General features: G+C 42.9%; 1 protein-coding gene across 15 annotated transcripts in view; it reads right to left on the minus strand.

Annotated features, from left to right (window-relative positions):
• LOC118211066 (band 4.1-like protein 1) overlaps window positions 1-26073 on the minus strand; it is a 73679-nt gene extending 47606 nt beyond the window's left edge. For 6 of the 15 annotated variants that reach the window (XM_035387829.1, XM_035387836.1, XM_035387835.1 and 3 more), the window contains exon 1: window positions 25636-26071. The gene's annotated coding sequence lies outside the window, so the exon portion shown is untranslated. Of the gene's footprint in view, window positions 1-25635 lie in introns of all 15 variants that reach the window. The other 9 variants (XM_035387831.1, XM_035387837.1, XM_035387833.1 and 6 more) reach the window with 6 other exon arrangements.
• Window positions 26074-26490: the final 417 nt, after the last annotated feature.

Here is a 26490-nt window from a genome sequence, read left to right on the forward strand (position 1 = left end):
TACCTTAAGCTTGGGTGCCACTACTAAACTGTGGTCTGCTTTATGTTCGCATATTTGCTCCTTTTGCTTTTAGGCACACCCCGTATTGACTTTTTAGTGTGTTCTAAAGCCTCAGTGGTTATCTGTTGTTCTAACTAAGCAGGCTGAATACACCCATGGACTACAGATCTGCAAACAGAATTTAACGGTCACGCTTCAGGGCACTGTTCACCACTTGCCCTTCCAGAAATGTGCCGGATACCAGATTTGAGCTGATCCTCTCTGATTATGAAAATGAAGTTTGCAGGACTGGCAGGAGATTTTCTCTTTGGAAGTATAGTCAGTTCAGTCTTTGGATTCTTGGGTGACTGTGTGGCCACTGTCTGCAAGAGCACAGATCAGGCACCAACTGGTACCCTCGGGCACCCCAGTGGGGGTCCGGCCAGCCTGCCAGCAGCACGACCCACTGCCACGGCAGAGCTTTAGGAAACGGGGCACTGTTTCCTGGGCTTAGCCGACAGACCTGTTTTCATAGGGAGAGGAGAGACGGTTAGGCCCAATTTAAGCTCTCGCGCTAGCTCCAGCCCACAGCTGCTGCACAGAGCGCTGACTCACTGCTGAGCTGTCAGCCACTCAGACAAAGCAACAGCACGGCAGCGCGGTACGTTTTGTTCCCCGTGCCGCCTGAGCTGAAAACGCCACACGCCACAGCATTTTCGCACAGAGGGAGAGCCACAAGGTATTTTGGCACAGTTTTCGATGTTCTCAGCGTCCGGCTATACAGTCTTTATGCAGCCCATTTAAGGAAAGGGCACCGGCACCGGCCACAGGCAAAATACTGCAGAGCGCTGCAGAGGGAGAGGCCTCCCCGGACACAAAATGTCTCTGAGCCAGGGAGAGGAAGGAGAGCACTCCACTGTCCCTGTGACATATCATAAGATTTAACCAGGCCCTTTAGCAAGCTCAGCCATAGCCAAGGGATAATCCCTGGAGCACAATTTAAATCAGAACCACAGTGGATCCCACAGAAGCAGCTTGCCCACCCAGCTCCATGTAAATATTCAGAGCACGTTCTCTGGGGTGGAGGTGGGGTTAGGGGCATTATGCCAGGCCATATGTGCCACATTTTGCACAGGACCACGATGCCCGGCAGGCACAAGGAGTGAGGTTGAGGGAGTCTGTCGATTTGGACTGATTCTTTGTCGCAAGGCAGCACACGCGGTGGGGACGGGGCCAAGGCTGCCAATGCCCCAGCCCTCCTGAAATTTCTAAATCACCAAGCACAGAAGACAGACTGAAGGGGCAGAGCATGAGTCAAGCGTCACTGGAGTCACTTAAGTTCAAGGACGCCATCGTTCGTGAAACTTTCTCCGTAGCCCACTGACGCAAGCAGGAGGTGAGGCACAGTGCATTAAAAGGGCCTCGTCTGGTTGGCTGTGCCAAGGTCATCTGATACATATGGTCTAATAAGCACTTATCTGCTATCAGCTCCATTACAGAAAATAGATAGAAACCAGAGCTTCTTTGCAGCTGTGCTGAACTATAGATAATAACAGTGTACCTCTTTGGGATGACATTGTAATTACCATGCTCTGACGTGGCAGCTTTACACGCGTGGCTACTAAACAATGAAAAATGGTTGTTGTTGGCCGATCCAGCAGCTAAAGATGGCCCCTTCATGCATCGCATTTATTTTATTATTGGATTTTTATATTTATTGTCCAGGGAAGGATGGCAGCCCCAGCATACAACAAGGTCTACAGTCACTCTCTATCAGACAAACACATACACATACACACAGTCACACACAGTCTCTCTCTCTCTCTCACACACACCCACACACACACAGTCTCTCTCTCTCTCTCTCTCTCTCTCTCTCTCTCTCTCACACACACACACACACACATACACAGTCCTCTGTTTATCTCCTGTGATTCATTCCAGTATCTTCCCTGTCCCCATTTTTGAACTGAAAACCCTAATCAATGCATCACATCACTCACAGACTCGAGAGAGGACCATCCATCCTTCTCAAGCATCATTGGTGCTGACAGACTTGGAAGGCAATATCCTGAAGACATCATTCTTAATGCTGGGCTTTAATTCAATAAGGTACAAAGTTTTATTAATGGAAGGTTCTCATTTCTGGAAACAGATTAATTTGGGTTGCAGGCAGCATAAACCTGGCCAAACCACACATGTTATCATCAATTTATTTTACAAGTGAGTTTATGCTCCCCCCACCTTCCAGCTGAGAAAGAAAAACATTTTACATGTCTTTTACCGGATTTAAACCATTTTGACACAAGGCTGTGCCCCTGAGAAAAGACAAAATCACCCCATTCTCAACTTGATATCATTGAAGCAGAGTACATATCACTCCCAGTGTAAACAAGCTGCCAATCCTCTAGTAGCAAAACAGACAATATTTCAATGTAATATTCAATTGCAATTTTTTTGGACTTATCTATTGCAGTCCACAAAGGACACAAGAGGCCATGCAAATCCCAGTCTAAATCCATGGGTATGTAATTCTTCTGTTCGGGAATTGCTGGGACATTGCTTTATTCAACAACATATGGCATCCCCAGGAGTTGCTCTTGCTAATAACCAGGGTTCCACTAGACATGACTGCTGTTGCACTTAAACAATACACATTGTCATAAGCAGCCAAGAGAACCAACATGGTATTGCTAATCTCATTACACTGCTTAGCATTTAGTTCCTGTTTTTCATCAGCAATGAAGCAAAATTCCCAGGACTTCAAGTTCCATGAGGCCTATACCCTTGTCTGAGGAAGTTACCCATATACACAGTGTTGTAGCCAAACATTTCTTTTGGGTTTTTTGTATGTTAATCACATACTGTATTGCTGTGCCTTTGAAGAGACAGAACAGCTGCTCTGTTTGCTCATCACAGTCATCAGCTGTGTGCGAGACGTCCCCTTTCCTGGATCTGGGGCCAGTGCTAAGAGAGAGCTGTAAAGTATGGAGACCAGTTTTCACCTCACGCAAGTGTCACCATACATTCTGTATGGGCACGGGTCCTCTCCGTGTGGAGTAGCATGCTCATAGCGCCACATGTCGTCACCATTCAATGATAGGGCGCGTCAAAAGTACCAGTTAGCTGGCAGCGGAGAGGGGTAATATTTACTGGGAGTGTGTGAAATGTATGTGTAAGTGGTAAAGTGTGGCTGGTAGGAGATAATTGGGTTGAGAGAGAGGACACATCTGTGACGTCGGTGGTGAAACACTGGGGATCCTAGAACAGTAAATAAGTCCTTGTAGTCCTCATGTTCACTCAGGGAAAAAAGTACTTCCCAGCACATTATGCACCTGTATGCTTGTAGTCCTGCACTCCTGCTGGTGCCATGGAGGTAAAGACAGATGTAATCAAAGTCAGTACCTCTCTACTCCGTCAATCCATTACAATCCGTTGGAGAGGTCCTTTAGTGTTTCATATTTAAACTGATACTATGGTAAATCTGCGTAGCACAGGATACTGAAAAAAAAAACTGAAAATGATACGAGGAAAACATCAATGTTTTAGATTTTTGACAACCCTCGTATAAAAGCTTTCTGAAACTGGATGCTGACAGTCAGTTTTTTACAATTTCATAAATGCTACAGTTTTGAACATTTCTTATTGATTACAAGCTACTTCATGTCATCATCTGGCCTCATTTGGAAGCAACCAGAATATATTTCATAAATGGAAGGAATTTTGTGAGGTGAACAGGCGCAAAATACAGGGGAAGAAGTATCGGAAAAACAACTGAAATCTGTCTACCAATACTTAATGTAATTAGTATGCGGATTTTGCATGAATGAGTATGAATTAAATCAATTACATTATTGAAAACTGGAACTGAGGATGAAAGAAACAGACCATTGTTACTACAGAGCTACATTTGCCTTTAGAAAAAATATCTGATACAGTAAATGCGCAAGATGACAGTCCTGACTAAACTTTAATTTGCCATCTCCTTGGAACAAATGAATGAAAGGGAACTGAGGTTTGGTATAATACACTGCCTTTAGTCCCCCTACCCACATGATCAGAATGATTTCATGGAGTCCTTGCACATCACAAAGACAGCTCATTTGGACATGGGCTTGAGAAAAGTATTGCTTTTTACTGACATTCACATGGTGGAGACTAAATGGCCTCTGCTATTTTAGTTAGCCATGTGTTAAGGAAGTCCAGGAACTATTCCCAGGGCCCTCTGCCTAGACTGCTGGATGGGACTGTGTGTCCATCTTAACTCCCCTCCCTGGTTTCACAGCAGTGCCCTGCGATGGAAACTTTCACATATTTTGTCCAAGCAGCAGATCTCCGTTCTGAATCATGTGCCTCTTAAGCAGATCTCTCTGCACAAACACACACACACACACACACACACACACACACACACACACACACTTAACAGTTTAAGAGAAACAGAGGCCTTTACTTTGCCTTAGTAGTATTTTTTCACATTGGCATTGGTTGAAGTAATGGCAGCCTTAAGACTTCAAAACAGGCAGAACATACTACAGTATATTCCAACAAAAGAGTGTTCTCGGGGGCTCTTCTGTGTGTACCCACCTTAGAACAGAGCAACAGCCCAATGGCTGAACTTTCACTGAGCAAATGACGAAATAAGCTATTTTTAGCCTTCGTTTTAATACAACTCTTTTTAACTTATGATGGGTGTCCCCTGGATGCCTTTGAGCCTGGGTGGGGTTGAAAAGCCCTGCAATAAAGCTTCTCCTCAGAATAAAATTTAAAAGATGATGCAATTGTGTCCACACCAGAAGACAGATGCACATCGCCCAGAGACTACGCTTCCAGAGACAAGCAAATGTTTGTCAAACAAGCAGCACAAATGGCCCAGGAAATCAAACAATGTTTGAGAATCTGCAGGCTATGGCACGGGGGACGGATCTGCGTTTCATAATACCCATGGGCCCAGTGCTTAAAACTGGCTGAAAGGACCCGGCGCTACAATGTGACAAGTCCCCTGTTCTACAGTAAGCTGCTTGAGAGATCAAAACAGAATGCCTGAGAGTGAGTCAGTCGCACTGCTGGGGGAGGGTGATCGGTGGACCCTGTTATTGTGCACACGTGACAGTCAGTAGAACTTTCAGCGAAGAGTCTCTTCTCGGAACACAACCTGAAATGAACCCGTACATTCTAAGATGAATGCTCGAGCAGTGGTGCGGAGCGACCACCATGTGACCCAGAGTGAGCCAATGAGGTGCATGGGCTACTTGCGAACAAAGATTCATATATTCAAAACCTTAGCACCATTTTGTAACATATTCAGATTGCCTGCCATAATATTATTCTGATTGGCTGTCTTGTCTTCTAAAAGGGTGAAAGATATTCAAATGAAGCACTTCTGGGATGATTTCATTTAATTTCTCAGCACCTCTGTTCCATACTGAATAATATGAGAATATTGATCTTAGGCATTTTTGACATAACCTGGCGCAACATAACTTTTATTTATAATCTCATGTATACAAGTCAACCAGTATATAACCAGTACATGAGCAGTAGTATAGTGTATATCATTTATAGACAGGACCAAATACACCAAAGTTATACACACAAAAAACCTGATAGACATATCCACAGTATCTCAGAGAATAAAACATAAATGTGTGTGTGTGTGTATGTGTGTGCGGGAGTGTACATGTGTGTGACCTAAATATTACATTACATTACATTACAGGCATTTAGCAGACGCTCTTATCCAGAGCGACTTACACAACTTTTTTTACATAGCATTTTACATTGTATCCATTTATACAGCTGGATATATATACTGAAGCAATGCAGGTTAAGTACCTTGCTCAAGGGTACAACGGCAGTGTCCTACCCGGGAATCGAACCTGCGACCTTTCGGTTACAAGTCCAGTTCCTTAACCACTGTGCTACACTCCGTCCTTATTATAAATAAGCTGTAGTCCACACTACTAGTGTGAATATGCTAAGTCTCCAACATTTTAAAAAATACTATTCCTAGCTAAGGGTGGCATGGGGGTGCAGTGTGTTGCATTGTTACTTCACAGCAAGAAGGTCTGAATAGCAGTCTGGGCCTTTCTATGTGGAGTCTGCATGTTCTCCCCATGTCTGCGTGCTGTGTATAGCTATAGAATAACTAGCATTCATCACATCAGTGTTTTAATTAGTGATTAGCAACTGTGTTTTGGTTACTAATAATATCAACACTGGGATTTTGAAGTATCATTCATTATCTACAGCAGAGAGAAAAAAAACAAAAAAATTATTAGTTGGCTCAGCCCTGAGCAAGAACCGGCATTCTAGATAACATGTTTATTAGATAAATAACATGAGATAATGAATGGCTTGTCTACCACACACATATTGTGTAACAGTTGTTGAAAGGTATGTCACCTGGGCTTTAGTATGCTGTGAAACATATTGCGAAATATAGTCTTTGTAAAATCGGCTGTGTAGTAATATTTTGAATGGGTTTGATATGAAAGGGTGTGAGGCTGGGTGCTTTACAGTTAGGAGTGCATTCCAGGCGTGTCCTCTCTGACCCTGAACATTTAACCCACTTTAATTAGGTGCAACTGTCATTACTCTGGGCTCCTCGGGCACTGAAAACGACACATGGACACATGGTATGTTCCGACCACTCCTGATCTGAGCAGCACGTCTGTTGGCACTCTTTCTGACTCTCCTTTATTTCATCCTTTCTGAAAACCCCCAGGGTTTGTGGGGAGTGAGAGAGCCCGAATGTGCTGAGCCGGCACATCAGGTGAAAAACCATTTGTCCCCCTGGCCCTGCCTATGAGTCAGACAGGGAATACTCTGGACTCTGAACACAGCACACTGAAAATTAGAATGAGCCACACAAAACCAACACCCCTCCCCACCACACAGGCTCACACGCATAAGCATGCGCATGCACGCTTGCGCACACACACTGATGTCACAGCCAATCAGGATCTGGGGAGGAGCTCCCAACAAGAAAAAGGTTGTTTACATTAGCGATGAAATGGTGAGCCACAAAACGGGTGGAGCTAGCATGCACTATCAATAATGCGTTTCACGCTACAGCCATTTGTTATCAGGTTCAAACAGACTGCAGTGAAAGCAGTCATAAAGAAAGAAATGGTTCCGCTAGCATTAACAACTAATTTTACAAACCGAGGAGAAGGAGAGTTGCTTGCATGTATGCAATATGTAATCATTGATCCATTAATAGAAGTGTAACATTTATAGTATACAAAGCATTATTGAGTTGAAACACTGAGTAAGAGCTTATTTCCAAGTACCATAAAAGCCAATCTCAGCCACAGTGACTTATAAACATTTTAAAAATGCACAGAAATGACCTAAATATTTCAGTCTGTTTAAACGGTGACAATTTATTTATGAGCTAATATCGTATCCATTAGAAAACATGGTTGCACATAGCTAGTTCAATAAATAATATATCCACCAAGTCTAATGAAAATTATTTGTGTAAACAAACATAGCCAGTCATGAAAATCTCTGAAATCTCTCAAACAAATCCAAGTGTGGAGTGGTATGACCTCCATGCCCATCACCGCCACCCAGCCCCACCCATCACCTGAGCCACATCACATATCTTATAAAACTGTCTGACATGCTGGTCACCAGTCGGCACCCTGAGCCTGGGTGCCGACTGGTGGGTTTCCCCCTTGAGCCTGGTTCCTTCCCAGGTTTCTTCCCATCTGCCACAGGGAGTTTTTCCTTGCCACTGTTGCCTTAGGCTTGCTCCTGTGGGGGTTTAGGCCAGGGTTGTCTGTAAAGCGTATTGTGACAACTGCTGTAAAATACGCTATACAAATAAAATTTGATTTGATTTGATTTGATTTGATTTGATTTGATTTGATGCAAGCAGTCCTCACAAACCCTGTGTCCAGGTGACAATCCTTGCTGGGACTTTCAGAAAGTTGCCAGAGGACCACAAAATATAAGCCGCTTATTAAGGAAAGTCTTGAGAGTGTATGACTGAGTGACCCCGCGGAAGGTCAGCATGATCAACACTCAAGAGTGTTCGGATGTTATCATTCTTATAGCATCTTTGCCACTCTAAGTTATAGAGAGCAAGGCTTCCAATCTTTGATAAAGCGAACCAAACCCAAACTGCCTGTATTTTCTGCAACTGAAAACACAGGAATACCCAAGCATCCATCAATACATGTTGGTGATACTCACTACCAAACATACAGAACTATCTTTGTTATTTAGCAGAGACCTCCTACATCCAAAAGTTACCAGCACTAAGGGACAGCTAAGCGAAGCTTCTGGGCTAAAATTACAAACATGACAACGAAAGGTCAGCACAACCCCCTCTCCCCTCTGCTTTTCAGGAAGACTCTGTTGCCCAGCAACATCAGGCCTCTGTCCAAGTGGAGGTGTGAGTATGGGTGGATCGTAGGCTTCCTGCCATCCCCCTGCAGAAGGGCTGATCGCCCATTCTGTCTCATTACCACTGGAAATCTCCCGCCACCGCCATAGTGCCAACAAGGCTTAAAACTAAGGCAGCAGCCAGCTAGATAAGAACATTTCCCCAACTGACAGCTGAAAACCATGTCTCTCTGGATGAATTCACATTCAAAAGGGACACCTGGGTACTGGATGCTAAAAATAAAATCCACAACATCTACCCGATGCAAAGAGATACTGAGAGACCCTGAGGCATTATTGAATTGCAGCATTGTAAAAACAACCAGGAAGCAAATTACAGAGAACAACAAAGGCTGTTTCACCCATGGTATGGTATCTACACAGTATATAATTCTGTGTTCTGTGGTAATCCAGCTGATTGCCATGCCTGTTCTTCTCAACGCTCACAAGAGACACATTGGTCGATATGAGTCTATTATCTTCAGCAATCAAGCGCCCCCTGACTACCATCATATTTAATGAGATTTCACACAAACATGCTATATTCCCCACACATACATTTTTCTCATATATTTCTGTTTGTCTCATCTTTGTATGCAGTAAATGTATCCTCTAAAAGGTGTCTAGGCACCATATGTCATCCACAGAAAGGATTGTGTTTAACTTCTTCTCCCGGCAGGTTAATTAGAGGCTTTGCTTTTTGAATACTTTTGCCTGGGCTGAGCAGCACAGGGTTATGACAGTGCAGCATTCATGAACATAAAGAAGAAACCGCACAATTTCAGCATTGATCTCAGCGTCACAGCTCTCGGCGGGGTGAACATAAAGAAAGCGCATGGGCTGTCACCGCCGTAATCAATGCTCTCCACCTCCGCCAGCACGACAGCCATGTCAATACCGGCCTGCGACGGGCGGTCGCGTGACAGGGGAGGCACGGGGAAGGATGCCGCAGAGCTGCCAACTGCAGAGTGAACAAGAAAGCATGAGAACGCCTCTCTCAGGGCAAATGTCACTTTCATTCTCCATCCCCAGCCCCTCGGAAGCACCTCCCCTCGTGCATCTCCATGGAGGCGAGCCAGCAAACAAAGATAAGTTGAGGTCTGCTGAACTCATCCCTCTTTCACATTAAGAATTAAATGGTAACAGTAGTTACTGTGCTTGTGGAGCCGTGTTGCATTGCATCGATCTTTCACAAAAATATCTTGAGGATTCACATTAAAAACAAGTCAACAAGGGATGTATAACACACTAAACCACTTTTGATTGTGTTTAGAACTTAACTTATGGAACTGCACTTCCCAGTACAGCACAACTTTTTAAATATTTTCAGTAAAGGACCTTGCTCAAGGGTAATGCTGCAGTGTCTTATTGTATTAGGTATTTAAAATACCTCATTCCAGGTCTCTAAGAACTGCACACACAGTGCATCCTTAAAACACTTCACAAATCTCCAGGTAGCTTATTCAATTTTCACCTGGTAGTCAGAATAATACTTTCCGGTTGCCAGTTGATTTAACATTCTGTGATCATAGGGCTGAAGCTATAAATAAACACAGGCACAGGCATAGGCTATACAAAAGCCATTCTGGGATCCCACCGGAGAGGTTGTCATCAACTCACTGTGTGCCTGCAAATAGCATTCCACTGACCATAAGCTGTAAATTGTTTTGGTTGCTGTGGAAACTACCACAGACACAATGCAGGGCTCTACAGAAATATTTCCCTTCTTAGAGCAGAGATAAGGTTTATTCAATTTAACACTGATAGTGAGAACACAAAATGTCCCTGAAGTCAGCATGGCTTTCAAAGCCAAACTGCAATTTAGAAAGAAAGCAGCATCCAGAGCAAGGCAACGCACGGCTAATTTTGAACATGCATATGCACATAGACGCACACACACACACTCACATGCACACATGCACACGCACACACATCAAAGCACGCACACATACACACACAGCCAATCAGGACCTGGGGAGGAGCTCCTAACAAGGAAGTGCACAATTGGCCATAGCCTCTCCCAGGGAAAGAGGGTATGAGTCAGCAGGGTCTTCCCCGCCTCACTGCATAACAGCAAATCCTCTGCCAAATCAGGCTTGTAGTCTGACCTGCACCAGTCGCTGGTCTGGGAATCTTGTTATCCAGGCCGGATACTATTACTCATACAAATCAAGTGAGTGCATTCATTTTCTCCTACATTGAAAGTTGCTATGGAAAAGATTGTTTGCTAAATGAGTAAAATGTGATGTAAAGTCATGAAGTCCTCCAGAGGAATGATATCATAGCTGAGTTTATTGGCAGCAGAGTCATAAGAAGTGGAAGCGGGCTACATGCATTGCAGAGGATCAGCCTCAATCAATGACTTACAAATGTGATTGGGCTTTCCAAGATGAGAATGGAAAAAGCACAATAGGGCAGTAGTTATTAAAAATGCACACACACACACACACACACATAAACACACACCCTCACACACACACACATACGATGACAGCATTTATCCATTGCGTTGAAAATAAGGTATGCAAATCTGAGTGTTCTCCACTGACTTACATAAAATTAATTTCAGATTCAACTGTTTTGAAAGGACATAAATGAGAGATATAATCAAGCAGGAAGCCCCCTGTTGAAACAGGACCGCTTATACGCTTGCATAAGAGAAACTGCACGTATTGATTCAGGAATCTGCATACCCACGGGCTGTTTAAGCTCTGCGCTCTGAGTAATGAGCTTTCTTTTTTTAAGCAAACAGCATCTGGCATCACAATTTGTGTCACGCTTAGTGTAGGGTTTAATACGCAATGGTTCACCTTCAATAATAATGTAACGGTGTGAGGCTGTTTCCACGCTCTAGGAAGTACCACCTACCCAACAGTATCACACTGACTGTGTGAGTTGCCTGGGCAACCATCCATCCTCCCAGAATCCTCCAGGAGTCCCATCCATGCAAACAGGGATAATGGGTCACAAAGATGGACCATAGTCTACAGAGTGTTGGCTGCACACTTCTTTTAACACAGCACTCTTCAGACTCTTTGACCCTGTTCACACTGGCAATTTGTGTTGTAAACAGCCTAAGACAGAAAGCAGGGCCAAGCAAGACCAATTAGCATACAACTTCTCCGAGTCTCTAGTGGCTTCTTTTGAGACAGCATGAATAGCGTGGTCTCTAGTGGCCTGTCCTTGCTTCTTGAAATGCATCATGGGATTGCAACACTAACAAGGGAGTACCTACTTTACCTGTCATTTTGGTATTTGTTTATGACTTCTTGCAGAGAATTTTGCCTTATCTTTACCCTGATCCCATTTGCCAGCAATCAGTAGGCAAAGTCATGCTAACAATGCTGCGGCATCAGCTCACTCTTTAGTCTTATTCTTATTATGCTGGTTTCCAGGTTAGTGAATTTTTACTCACGGGTAATATACTTCACGTACAGAAAAAGTTGCTTCAGTTCAGACCCTTGTTTTTAACACCTAATTCCTAGTGGTCTTCATGCTTTAACCAATGGTAAAGTGCGTAATAAGTGTGAGGGCTTTGCGGCTTCATGCAGCCCCTGTTTTGTTTATGGATTTTACAGATCTCCAGTAAACCTGAACTGGAACACCCTCCTTCGAGCCGCACACTGCTACCCGAGCATGTACAGTACTGTGACCTGCGGCCATTCTCGGCCCTCAAATTCTAATTTTTGTTCCTCCTAAACTCATTAAAAGGTAAATACATGGAAACACTCCAAATGAACGTGTTGTTAATTATCTTACAGCCTAGTACGTATGCACCATAAACTGAAACTGGTTTCTCGGCAGTGTAGAATTTTCCTTTTCCTTCCTTCATTTAAAATTTTCAGCCAGTGGCATCCCCCCTCTAATGCATGAATAATGAACAGATGTTTTTTTTTTAACCATTGAATCACCATAGCCTTCTAATAGGTAAAGGTGACTGTCCTGACCCATTAAAGCTATTTCCTTCGAGGGTTTGGTGGAACAGACTTTTCTTTGAATTGTTCTAAAACATGCAAAAAAAAAAGTTAAACAAAGAAAACAGCACCCGTTTTTGAAAGACAGTTGCCATGGTAGCATAACTATGAAATAGGCAGCAACAATGGCCTTGGGACATCTTGTCACTGACTGACACATGCTCCATTGCAAGAAATGATACAGTCACATAGAACTTTTCTTTCACCTTTTAAAACAAGAAAACAATGACTTCATACACTTCATACATCATAGATTGTCATCCACTGACATCCACTTAGGAGGCAATTCAGCAGAAAGAGTCTCTGCTTTCTGTGATAACTGACACCCATTTAGCATATGCACAAGCATGTGTGTACTGTATGAGTGTGTGTGTGGGGGAGTGGGGGGGCATCAGTGTGAGGTGAGGATTAACATAAAACAAATCAAACAATCCCCTCTCCTTAATCCAACACCCATTTTTAATGTTTGTCTCGCAATGAGTTTTTAAAACTTTTTGTTTTCTCTCAAGCAAATCATTATAGCTTGTCTGAAGTTACTTCTTGTTACTTCTTGCTTGACAAGTGATATTGTCTTATCTCCTTGGCAAATCTTGAAATGAGTCAAACTTTCTCACCCTTACTGGAAATTGTTTTGTCTTATCTAGCAAAAAAAAAAGTAACAGAAATTACATTTTAAGTCTAAATGTAAGTCTAAAATGCCTGTGAAGACTGACTTATTTTTGGGTTCTTGCAGTGTGGGGAGTGGTCAGATCACCAGTTGTGAGGGAAAGATAGAGATACAGAGAGAGAGAAGGGTCCTTTGAGAGCAGAAAGAGTGGGCATGGATCCAGTCCTGGTTCAGCTCACTCTCCTGTTTGCAAAGAGCCATTCATTGGTCTTAATAGGATCACTGCACGATTGAGAGGAGGGAAAAGAGCTGAGTGTGTTATTGGTGTCTGTGAGCTGTAAAGTAGAATTGGGGCTCAAAACTGTTGGCATCAGTATACAATTGACAGGCTGCTTTAGAGCTACTGTATAGTATTACCAATATACACAACACTCACAGGGGCATCTGAGATGTTCCTCTACATAGTATAATATGGTTAGTATGATCTCTGTCCTACTGTATATGGATCTACTGTAGATCTATGAGTCAATACTGTGTGCTATGTTGTTAGTATCGCTCCAATACTGACTCTCTGCAGTTTCATTTTACTAAACTATCCTGTTCATTTATCTAATATAGATCCTCTATGAGCCTGCAATTTGTACATGTTGAAATCATATCTAGCATCCCTACTGTTCTACTGGTAACAAAGTAGCAGGCTGCATTAGCATCAGTGATCTATCACAGGTAAGGGCATCAGCACAGTGGCACTGTCCGCTGAAGCAGAGTTTTTATTATTTGATAGTATTGGCGCGCTACAGACAGGCAGCGGAGTGGCAGCGAAAAGATTGCAGGGAAACAGCTCTTTCTGTATCAGCTCACCCTTGAAAGGAGGGGAGGGAGCTGCAGGTCTCCAGGCCCCTGTGCGTGATTGAGGTACTGTAGACTGAGAAGTGAACTGCACAGCGAGTCTGGCATGAAGAGTTGCTCCACCAGTCTCTCTGTCAGAGCACTGAGGCAGGAGAGGAGAAACAGCATAGAGCTGTTTGCATCACATGCCCCTTTTCCACCAAGGCATTTTCGGGGGGCCGGTTCGGAGCCGGTGCCTAATCGCGAACCAGTTCTTCGCTTTTCGACAGCAAAAGAACCGGCTCTCGGCCAGGAAAACTGGTTCCAAAGCGGCACCAACACTTGGCTGGTCTAGAACCAAGAACCGCTTACGTCAGGGGCTGGGGGCGGGATTACCGTGACCAACCAAGACCAACTAAAACTTTGTGACCGCCAGGTAGAGTGAGAGCACCTATTATCGACCACCTTTGTTCGACAGACAGGAAAACGTAAACTGATTTGCAACTATATATGAAATAAGCGAAATATCGGTAACAACCTGTACCTATGTTATGTAGGAAAAAATGTCTTTGTTATCCTCCAGTGGTTATTTTTTCAGCACTTTCGTGATTTTTTCTGTGCCGGAAAATAAGTCAGAGGTGGTCCAGCGCTAGCTTTTGGTTGCTAAGGGGACGTGTATCAGCCACCCCATATAAATGCATGGAACTTGACCTAAATTTGCTAATATGCTAGTATACAGTGACGTAATGACGTGGCTCTCTAGCCCGTGGAAAGCAAACCAGTTCTTAGAAGGTTTGCAAGCTGAACCAACTGTGAACCAACACTAGCACCAGCCCAGAACCAGAACTAGGTTCGCGTTGGTAGAAAAGGGGTAACAGAAGTGAGGTCTCGTGCAGGTAATAGTTTCACACTGCTAAAAATACTAGCATGCATAGAGTTAGCAGTCATGAACTTAGGTCATTCACTGTAATTGTTCATTTTATCTATAAAATAGGCATAAACAGCTACATAACAGCATGATGCTATCACTAATAATATCAATGCAATGTATGAATATAGTATAAACTTGATATGACACTTAAGAGAATTTGTGTGTGTGTGTGTGTGTGTGTGTGTGTGCACGTGTATGAGAAGATAAACGTACATGGGTACATTTGTATAAGCTATTATTTTAGCATTTAAATTTTAGTATCGGGTGAGTAACCAAGCATGCTAGGTTATATGCGTACTGTGGTATGTTGCATTTCCATACAGAGCACAAATTCGTGTAAGGTTCTCCAGTGAGTGTGAGGAGTACAGCACTCAGATGCAGAGCAGGAGCACTGGGCCGATATTAGCTGCACTGCACAGGAGCAGCAGTACTGTGCAAGCCTCAGTTTGCCTCTCTCTCATTAACATGGTGGATCAGGAAAAATAGGAACGCCATAATGGGAGCCTGGGGCAGAACGACTAGCAGCCCTGTGCCTGGGGCTATGAGCGCACAGGAGGCCCTTTTCACACAAGAACCAGTTTTGTCATCATCTACACAGCTACCAAGTGTGAGCGCTTTCAGAATCATTTTAACGACTAGAACATACATATACATACAGTACATACATACTATATGTGCGTGCGTACATACATTACTTTCAAAATTTTATCGTCATATTATAGACATATACATAGTTTAAACATTGTTGTAGTGTGTTTGACATTAAATGGCAGGATATATTTGAAAGAATGATATTTGAAAACAGACAGGAAGGAGGGAAGATCTCTGCAGCTAGGATCACTGATCATACCCGTCTGACCAGTTTGAGAGCCATGGGATAGGTGGATAGGGATCGGGAGGGGGAAAGACAGAGCACCTGGCACTTTAAACCACACCCATTTAATACGGCTGCTGAACAGCTTCTATAGTACCTTGGCCATCAACATGTCATCTTGACCAGTGCTGAAAACACAGGGAATGCTGGTATGGAGAAAATCCATTTAATGAATCACAACACAAAACTCCAGCAGCTCCAGCTTCTAGCCACATCCAATAGACTCTTCACTAAGGTACAACTCTAGCCCTGTGGGACTCCTCAGACAATTTAAATAAGGACAAATGTGACCATAATCAAATGTCCCAGTTCACAGTAAGTGCTGATTAAGGCTTGCTCTTCTTCTTTCATCTTCTGATAGGGTAATTAAGTCTTGGCTGTTTGGTAACACTGATTTGCCTCTCTGCAGCGTGAGCTTGCATGTGTGTGTGCATGTGTGACTCTGTGAATGCATGTACATCTGTAAAGATCTTATTCTGCATTTATCAAGGAGTGAAACCACACAACAATGTGTTCAGAAAGCAGTGTCCCCATCAGAAGGTGAAAAGGTAAAACAATGAAACCCTGTGAGCATTAAAAAAATATGACTGAGGCATTGTAACATTTGCCCTCGCAGTGGTGGCTTTGCAAATGTAATGAAAAGAGTCGGGCATAACCTGAATACAGAGCCTTGTTGGTAAAGGTAAGAAAACCATGTGAGGCACAAAAACATGTAGAGAAAATGGCATTTGGAAGTACAAAATGGGTTCAATCTAATCCCTAAGTAAGGAGAGGCATTCAGCAAGGTGCGGGGGGGGAGGGGTGGTAGGGGTGGGGGGGGAGAGGTGGGTTGGGGCGGGTATTGGCGGGGAGGGAAGCTGAGGAGACAGAGTGAGAGACAGAAGAGAGGGAGACAGAAGAGAAAAAAAACACAATTTAAGATTGTGCTGACTCACTGCAATCAAAATGAGCGGGGCTGCAGTGACATTAAAGTGTTCTGTGCCTCTCCTTCTGAAGGACAATGTGCCACTTATCAGCATGAGCAAGGAGGCAAACTGTTCTCAAAAACTAATATACACATCCCACCAACATCATCTGGATGAAGCGCAGAGTGGTTCAGTTACTTGGTTACAAAGTACACAATTCAATTTTATACTGATATCAGGCAGTATTTTTTCACAGAGTTGTTAATATGTGTAATGGCTTACCAGGTCACACAGTAGAGGCAGACAGTCACGGGGCGTTCAACTCCAGGTGCAGTCCTGGATACCCTCTAGTCCAAAGCATAAGCCAAGATCAGCTGAATGACTGAATCTAATTTATTTTGTTCATATTCGCACAAGGTCCGTGGATTAATGGCGCAAATTATCTTGCAATAATAACATTTGTATTCTTTCAGCTCTACCAAAATGCTTCGCTTGTACATCTTCTCAGAGTTAATGACAATTATGCCCTTTCCACTGCATTTGGATGCGCTGCTCACACGCTGTCCAATACAGCCAATGCACCAGCACTCTCCTGCACTGTGGCCCACTGGCTGCGGCTTCTCCCCAATGCCAATATCAAATCGAATCAATTTTATTTGCATGGTGCCTTTTCCAGAGAACTGTCACAAAGACACTGTATAGATTAAAAGAATGAGAACTGAGCAAAAACTAAGCCTGAACCCCCAAAAAGCAAGCAGTGAGGTGAACAAACCATCCTAAAAAATTATTTACATGGTTTGATTGTAATGTCTGAAACCAGGTTGTTATTTCACCTCCGATCAGACCTGAGCACAGTCAGCTGCGCTAGAAGAGAGTGAAACAATTAACCTTGGAAGAAGAGACCTTTGCCAGAAGCATTCAAAGACCCTCTCCTACTAGTGTGTGATTGATTGTTTGTACTACCACACTCTAACAGACTACTACTAACAGACAGTACTGTACACAGGGCAGGGTGAAAATATTTTCAAAATGAACTGTATTTAATTACTTTATTTACATTCAATATAAACACAGAGTAAGGTTCCTCTGCAGTCCAGAAAAGGATGCACCAGGAGGATGCATCACGGCATTACATTTCATGACAGCCAAAATATGGAAGCCTTCCAAAATTAAAAATAAACATGTCAGCCATTAATTTCAAAATCATTTTAACACATATTCTGGCATGGCATTCAACCTCATGCCATCTTCTTAAAATGGAAATCCTGCCAGGCCAGTCCCCTACTAGGGAAGAAACAGAGCTCTGTTTATCTCAAGCTGTTTCAAATCAACATATTAGGACTGCAGCAATTAAGAGAGCTGCACAAATCTGCCATTTTAATATTTCAGTAGATCACCTGTAAACTCACCCAGAACTACAAATAGTCCATGCATTCCTACTATTACATGCAAACTAGCCATGAACCATTAGCCAAGCACCACCTAGAGTTGATGCACTCATCCCATTCATGCATATGTCTTGCAGAGAAGTATATACCCACAATGTGGCAACAGCACAGGAGAAATGTTGCACTTGTTTTATATTCTTTTTTATATGAAAGGGAACTCGATAAAGAATGTAGCAGACATGAAACTGGGAGAGATTTTCTTCGAATACAGCTGGATATTTCGCTCACACATCGACCCACTCCTACCCCTAGAAGCCCCACAGCTGCTGTGGAACTAACAGGCTCGGTAATCATGGAGACAAAAGGAACAGCCTCGTTTGGCTTCAGAGGAATGCCTCTGTCGTAGGCCGCAAACAAGTTTCTTTGCACAAAGAACTAGCGCTGAGACAGTGCTTCGGGTGTGCACAAGTGACGCCCTAACCTTACAGTTAATGAGAGAGCTCCAAGCAGAGGGAGCAGGTTATGACAAGCAGCACTTGCCTGGGGCTCCAGAGGAAAGACAGTAGGGAGGGGAGGAGTTAAAGCAGACTGACAGTGGGGAAGGGTGGAGTTAAAGCAGACTGGCAGGGGAAAGGGGAGGAGGAACAAAACAGACAGGCAGCTGAGAGGGGAGGAATCAAAGAGTGCAGACAATGGGGAAGGCAGGGGTCAAAACAGATACTTCTCACATGAACTGTGATTTTACCAGCGTATAAGAGCGATCTCTCTCTGTTTTTCTCTCCCCCCCAACTTAGATGCCATGAAGATGGCATTAGCCCTCCCTCCCCCTGTCTACAGGAGCCCTGTAACAGATGTGCCACTTCAGTTTTCAAAGGACAAGGAGCAGCTTTGAAGTTCAGATTGAAAGGAATCCAGAGGTGGGCAGCTTGGTGTCGCTATGCTCCCCCATGTCCCCCATTCCCACACCACACTGCTCCGACCCTTCTGCCAGTGAATTTTCTGGAGCCCACTGAGGAGGCAGATGTGAGTTGCAGCTGTAGTAGAAGCAGCATTATCAGGTCATATCATGGTGTATAAACACATTGTACACGTATGGTACTGGATTACCTACTTCAGAGTCAGTGCCATGACAACATCTCCCTATGCATCCCAACACATTCCAAGAGCATAAATCCACCAAAAGGACATACCATTTAAGCAGGTGTCAGGTGTTTTGCATCTGTATAATTCTGCAACTAACGTTGTTTAATCTTAAATCAAAGGGACTGCAGATGAAAATAGGCTCATTAGCTAACTCGGGCACGTATACATTGATGTGGAAAGTGAAATGTTGATTAATATTTATTGTCCCCATCAAATAAAAATTAAAATAAATGAATAAATGCAGGCCAGCAAGTACAGAGAAGAAGAAAGAAATGTTGAAATGTTGATGAAAAAGAGAGAAGCTGTCATGGCGCCATTTCATTTGAGTTTACCCTTCTGGTGACATAGGACACAAGCACAAAAGAATAAACAGCTAAAAACAGTCATAATCTAGCAGAAAATAGGTTGTTTTGCTCTGGTATTAAGTGGGAACGACAATAGATAGCAGCAGACTATTTTGTAAAGCAAATTATATGGTGGAGCAGCAAGTTAGACATAAGCTTCAATAAAAACTTTCAATCATGGATGCCATGTGGATGATTTAAGACCGTGTGACATGCAATTATGAGCCTCAATTCCAGAAAACCAACTGGACAACTTTAATGTGGAAAATAGGTCCATCAACTAGTAAGAGGCTTACCTGACACAGTGCCATAGGCCATCTAATGCTTTTCAGGACACAGGGTTATCAGCAGTAACCATGGCGGACAGGGCTTTGTAAGAGGTGATTATTCACTGCAGCAAAAGCAGCCTGAGCTCACTGACCCTGACCACAGAATACTTTCCATTGTGCCAAGTGTACGGCACATATTCTTGCAGCACGTTCATAAACATGCGAAATAGCTCTCAGTCTTTTGTGGAGTGTGTCATTGTGACACCGGCAGAGTGTTTGCAAAAAGCGTTACACGTTGTCATTGGCAGTACAAAAGAACACGGGTTTCCAGAAGTATGTAAGGGCAGAGTTTAGACTGCTTCTATGCACAAACCTGCCTGAACAAGCTGACAAGGTGTAAAATGCATTCTGACCATTCTACAGGAAGTTTATGTTCTTTCGGCACGACCAAAATGCTTCCCTCCTCCGTCTTCACCCTGCACACTTCAGCCGCAGTTGTTTCTTTAAAATCGCAGTTTGGATCAAAGCCACACTAGGGCTGAATACCTGAACCTTCCTGTCAGTCTGCTCCACCTTCCATCCACACACAATCCTTTCAGCAACATTAAACATACTGTTGCCCTGCTTGTTTTTCTACAAAACAAGCAGGGCCACAGTGAATACTTGACTAAACATGCCACACTTGAGTGGCGTGTATGTGTGTGTGTTTGTGTTTGTGCACACACACATGAGTATGTGTGTGTGTGTGTGCCTGTCCGTCTATGGGTCTGTCTATCTGTATGATCTGTATGTATAGCTGACTACATATCTGCAGGGCTCAGTCAAAGTGGAAAGCTGACGGAGATTCTGCACTGTTGTCATCCCCCCGGAATTGGACTGGAGAATCCAATTTGCCTCAAGAGCAAGATGGAGACAAATTCCACTCTTGGAGATAAATTTAATCCAACCTTTGCTTTCATGAAATGTTGCACACAATTACATTGGTGGCCAGTTTATGGCTTGTTAAATCTTTTGTTGTACAGGCTTGTCATTGCATATGTCTATCATAGCTACAAAAACAGTGACAAACACTAACTGCAAACACAAAAAGTGGGCAGAAACAGTGGAAATTCCATCTACAAGTGCAAGCACATGCAGAGTGCAGTAAACACAGAAGATGCTTGAGGGTCTAGTGAACGGAATGTCATGGGCAAGACCACGCCCCGTCGTTGCCATTGGCCTTAAACTGTGCCGCAACTAAAAGATGTATATTAATGTGTATATTTACTATGCAGCGCTGTGTATGCACATGAAAATCACACTTGTTTTCATAACTAAGCTCTGGCTGGTTTGAAATTCCTTTGTGATTTCTGAACAAACTATGCTATGTAACCTGCATGTGAAGTCTAACATCTGTTGCAATATCTCTGCTTGCAAACTACACTTTTAAAACATACTTCTCTAACTCACGCTTGAGCATTAGCGATGCCCGAAAAGCTTAAATAAAAACATGTCCTTAACTTATATGAAAGTACACTGTAACCTTTAAAACACAAACAAGTTGTAAATGCATACATTTTGTCACCACTGACCTCAGGTCAAATGTTTGCATTCATTGAAACCAGTTCAATAAAAAAAAGTGAAACTGAAAAAGTCATAAGAATCTGGACAGCCATCTGTAAATTCTTTAAAGGGTACATTACAGAAGCTGTACTGTTGGTCTACCTGTGGTAAGGTAAGGTAGCCAGAAACCCCCTGAAACATGGCTCAGTAAGATTTTGTTTGACATGATATGAGTACATTGTCAGGGTCCTTGGAAAGCCTGCTTTCTCTCTGCAGTCCCAAGCTATGATTTCCTGCTTTCTCATTGCAGGATACATGTTATTGGCTATGAAGGGAATACTTAGTGCATGAGGTGTTTTGACATTTGCAGGAGACACATGAGAAATATGTCTTATTTTTTACACAGATGCATTATTGATGTAGTATTCATCTCAACACATATTCTTCAACATCACTGTGAAACTATTGGCTACAGTAAAAGGCCCTTGTGGTCTAGTACTGTAAATTGCTTGGTTTATTAAGCTCTCTTAAAAGAGCAACAGGTATAGATGTGTAGATGTTCTATACCATTAATGCATACTGTCAGTACACCATAGCTACATTATCACAAGCCAGGCCTTCTGAGGGCTGCCCCTGGAGACCCACAATTCAACAGGCTCCTCAGCTCTCTTAACACTCTCAGATCCAAAGGAGGTGCAGTGCTCAATCTAATCAATAATTAGTGGAATCGGGTAGTTTAAGTGCCAGGTCTAAACGAAACCCAAAAGGCACTGCAGTATTGTCGTATCTGAATGTAGTATACCAGACTAAAGCAATTAATGGCTGACACTATCAAAATATTGAAAACTGTCTTAAAGTTAAAGCAAGGGCAATTGTCAGAGAGCCTAGCTGAGAGCCTATCCCTGCTACAGGTCTGCATAGGCTAGAAAGAAGGCCCAAGCCAGCCTAAGCCTGACGTTTTTATGGCATGACCCAAATCAACCCGAGAAGCTCTATCCAAATTTTTAGCCTGAACCCGTTAGAGCCTGATTGCTGAAGCCAACAACACCATACAGCACAATAGAAAATAAGCAGTGTTACTGCAGGAAAGCAGCTAGGTGCCCTGCGATCCAGGAGTGGGGGAAATAACATTTCTGCCAGCTGTTAAAAATGATTGACAACAAACGCCAATTTTTAAACACATTTTTCCTTCTTTTAAACGTTAAGTTTGTTAAGCTTGCACCTCTGCAGCAAACAGCTCAGGAGCGATGTCCTCTATCTTTCAGTATGTGTTTGCATAAAGCAGGCTATGTTTATAAAATGGAGGAATAATTTATCGCCTATTTAATGTCTGAAAGTCTAATGATCAGAACAGGCTAGCCAGCTAGTTTTACTTTCATTTGTCCTTCTGTTAATCGTAACAGTAATAGCCTACACTCAGCACTGTTCATATTAATCAGAACAGGCTAGCCAGCTAGCTTTACTGCAGTCACATATGGCCATTTAAATTTGCAATTTGAGCATAACAGTACAAAAACTGGAAGCTTTGCATTACATATATTTGTGTCATTGTTCATTGCTGATCATTGTTATCAGTTGGCAGAAGCGTTGCTATGCCACTATTTGTAAACTTCCAGGCTGGCAGTGGCTCGTACCCGATCTGACCCGACGTCACAGGGCTAAAAATAGGCTCGATACCCAGCCCAATCACAGCAAGCCTTCAGGCCATGTCAGGTTCGGGTCAGGATGCAGACCCCTAATCCCTGCTATAATGAAAATGATTAACCACTAAAAAAGCATAACAGTATTTCTTTTGAGAAAGACACTCTTATTAGAAGTAAATAAACAATGATGCTGCTCCACTGGCAGTAGGCATTGGCACACACATGCAGTGGGGAGTGAGATATAACTGCAAGTTTCACCTTTTCAGAAGTATGTTGTAGGACAAGTCAGTATTTAGTCTGACATTTTAAGGAAATTAAATAAATGGATTTTACAGGAGAATATGTACAACCTTCCATAATAATCTCCAATTGTTTCCTGTCACTATCTTTACTATCCTAGAGGTGAAAATTACAATGGATTATGATTCTGCCGACAGCTTCACTGTCATAATGTGTCACCACATCTAGAAAATTCTCCCCCAGTCGACCATCCACTACACATGAAAAACAATGGCTCAACAGCCTGCCTATAAGGCGTAGTAACACTTTGCAATCATTGAGACACTCTTTAAACATAGTGAGACACTCTGGTCACTGCTGCTGTATGAGCATGGCCAGTCTGGGCATTAATACCAGCTCATTCACTCATATCAAAAAACTGAATGTTTGAATGTTGTTCATGCCATATTCTAAAAGCCAATATCCCTCCTTGGACCTGCTCCTTCCAAGCCATAGAGACAGCATCTCACCAAAACAAGCCGAGACTCATTGCGGGGAAAGACCAGACTTCTGGGCTAAAGGTGTCCTGACACACTCTACTTTATGTCACTAGGTGCAGCATTCAAAGCCTCAAGCAACAGCAAAGGTTATGTTCACATCCCAGTGAGCAAAAACCCAGAATCTAGATGTATAGAAGGGTGAAAGTCTAGGTTGAGAGACATTTTGACATAAACAGGCTAGAATAACTCAGGTATTAGCCTGGCTACATCCTAGTCGGCAAGAAAACTTTCACTTTTCAAACATAGCCGGGTTTTCACCTGAACACCAAGATGGTGTTTCACCAAAATTTCACTGACTTTTCACTACAAAAAGTGATACTGGGATCTGACTGCTTCAATTCACACAGCTATGTGTACAAGCAACAGAACCAAAAATCAGGCATCTGTAAAAATCTTTCACATCAGCAGTGTTCAAATTAAACAAAACTATGATTTAAAAAAATCCCTTTAGTATTCAGTGGAAAATAAAATCATTGCAATGACACATTAAGATATTAAGAACCATGATAATCAGATGTGAGAATACGCTGACAAAAAACAAATACATAGAAACTATTTCTAAAATATGTATTTACACATTATAACACTAAAACCTCTACAACTCCTCCTAACAGGAAATACAAGTCAAAACCACAAGGCTGTATGCAATAAACATTGAGTATTTCACTCTCATGGTGTTCGCTTACCATGTAAAATGTATGTTTGTAAGTCATTTTGGCTAAAGCCACCTGCCAAATAACTAGAAATTAAAATAGTCTACTTAGTGCAGTCAACTCACAGTTGGGTAGTAAATATTACATATATAGCTGTATTTAATACTTTTCTGAAAAGATTACATAAGTAATGTTTACTCTGTGTTTGCATAAACAAGTAAACGAGGAAGCAAACCAGTTCACATCAAAAACATAAAGTGGCAAGTGTGGAAGAAGGTCAGCAAGCTTGATGATGATTGCTTAGTCATGATTATCAACCTCTCCTAACCTGCCAAAATCAATTGCTGTTCTTGCCCCCATCCCCACCCCCAAACCATGAGCTTCCCTGTCTCAACTATGATATTTCTCATATTCCCTTAGTGGTCACCCTACTCACAAACCCCCAACATCCATCTATCTATCTATATATCTATCTGTCACACCGACACACACATACACACACACACTTTGGGAGCATCCATTCTTCAGCAGCTATTAGGCGATTTTTACCCAGACTCCGGCTTCGCAGCCTTATAATTGGCTATAGCCGCCTCACCGCCTATGTGTTTGTATGGGAGCTCTCGTTCGCGCAGGAATAGGGAAAGACCGAAGCTGTCAAAAATAAAAGCACGTCCTGAGCAAAAGGTCCGAGAAGGACTTTTAAAAATTGCCCTTATTCAGCCGCTGTACCTTACTTTGTGATCTTGCCTCGTAACAGAGGTTGGCTCCCAGCAATGGTGTAGCAGGAAATCAGTAGCCTATATGAGGCTCGAGGTTTCGATGTGCTCAAAGCAAGCGCATACCTATCCAACAGAAACACCTCACCTCACTACCACTGTCAATTTGTCGATACCAAAACGTTTCACATTAACGCATTATGTACCTACATGCTTATAATATAACAACACAGCGACACACACACATTATATATATATATATATATATATATATATATATATATATATACATATAATTCCACAATTCCTTTAATAGAAGGCGTAACAGGCAAGGCTACCCTTCCGCTCCAGGCGAATGCAACACGCCCCTGCTGACACAGTAGTCCACCGTGTATTTCATGTCCACTCAAGAGAACATATTACTAATACATCCACGACAGAGCAGAAAGGGAAATGATCGCAAACATCTGAAGATGAACGAAGACAGAACAATGCAATTGCAGCGGTGTCGTGCCTTACCAGTGCCCTGTAGCAGAGGTGCAGCGTCATTTACAGAGAATAGTGGTTCGTTGAGAAATTAGGGATGTATCGTATCATTGGAAACAATGCGACGCACGAATAAAATCGCGAACACACTCCATGGTCGGCTATATTGGCACGTACCTTGCCAGATCTGACAGTCAATCACTCGTCCAGATGTGGACCATTGAGGTTACAGGGGGCACAACCAGCAAATGAATCCAACACCGCCACCGCCCCGTTGCTTCTTTTCCCTGACAAGGGAGATGGTGCTCGAGAATGTAAGAACTGCGAAAGCGAGTGTGAGCAATAGAAGCAGAGCAAAAGAGGGAGGGACAGGATGAATTAGAGAGGCAGGGTGGGAAAGAGGCGTATTCGCAAGTCTCGATATTCTTCGGAACGTCGGCGTGTGCCCGAGCGCATTAAAATGCAGTTGACAGCCTCCGCCTCAACACAGCAAACAGCTACGATTTTGACACCTCTCCGAGTGCGCACTTAGGGCTGTTTTATCCATGATGATTGCCATTGGTTTGCCCGAAACGAACAGCCTTTTTTCTTTATACTGCAGTGGGCAGTGTACACTCGAGCGTAGGCTTCCAGAGCATAATAGTCTGCTGCTCATCGCTTTGTGGGCTATAGTACCCTAATGTTTTGCTGCTATTAGTCGAATCCACGTGAGTCTCTCATACATTATTTAAAACCTTGAAAATACAGTATCTGCAATACAAAGATACAGGAGTTCAGGATGGAGAGACTGTCGTGTAAGCACATGATCTACTTAGAAATTATTGTAATATTTCCACAGAGTAGAGAGGGAGGCCTATAAACATTACAGATAATGCCTGCTTCAAAACATTGGGTTTACAGGTTTATGTGGGGTATTTGCAGACCTGCACCATATGCAGTTATACCCAATCACAACTTAAAGTGTACAAGTTAGAGGCAGATGAGCATTAAGTGGGAATAGAATAGCATACGTCTATACAATCTAATTGTGTT

The sequence above is a fragment of the Anguilla anguilla genome, chromosome 13, assembly GCF_013347855.1.
Source record: "Anguilla anguilla isolate fAngAng1 chromosome 13, fAngAng1.pri, whole genome shotgun sequence".
NCBI classification, from domain to species: Eukaryota; Metazoa; Chordata; class Actinopteri; order Anguilliformes; family Anguillidae; genus Anguilla; species Anguilla anguilla.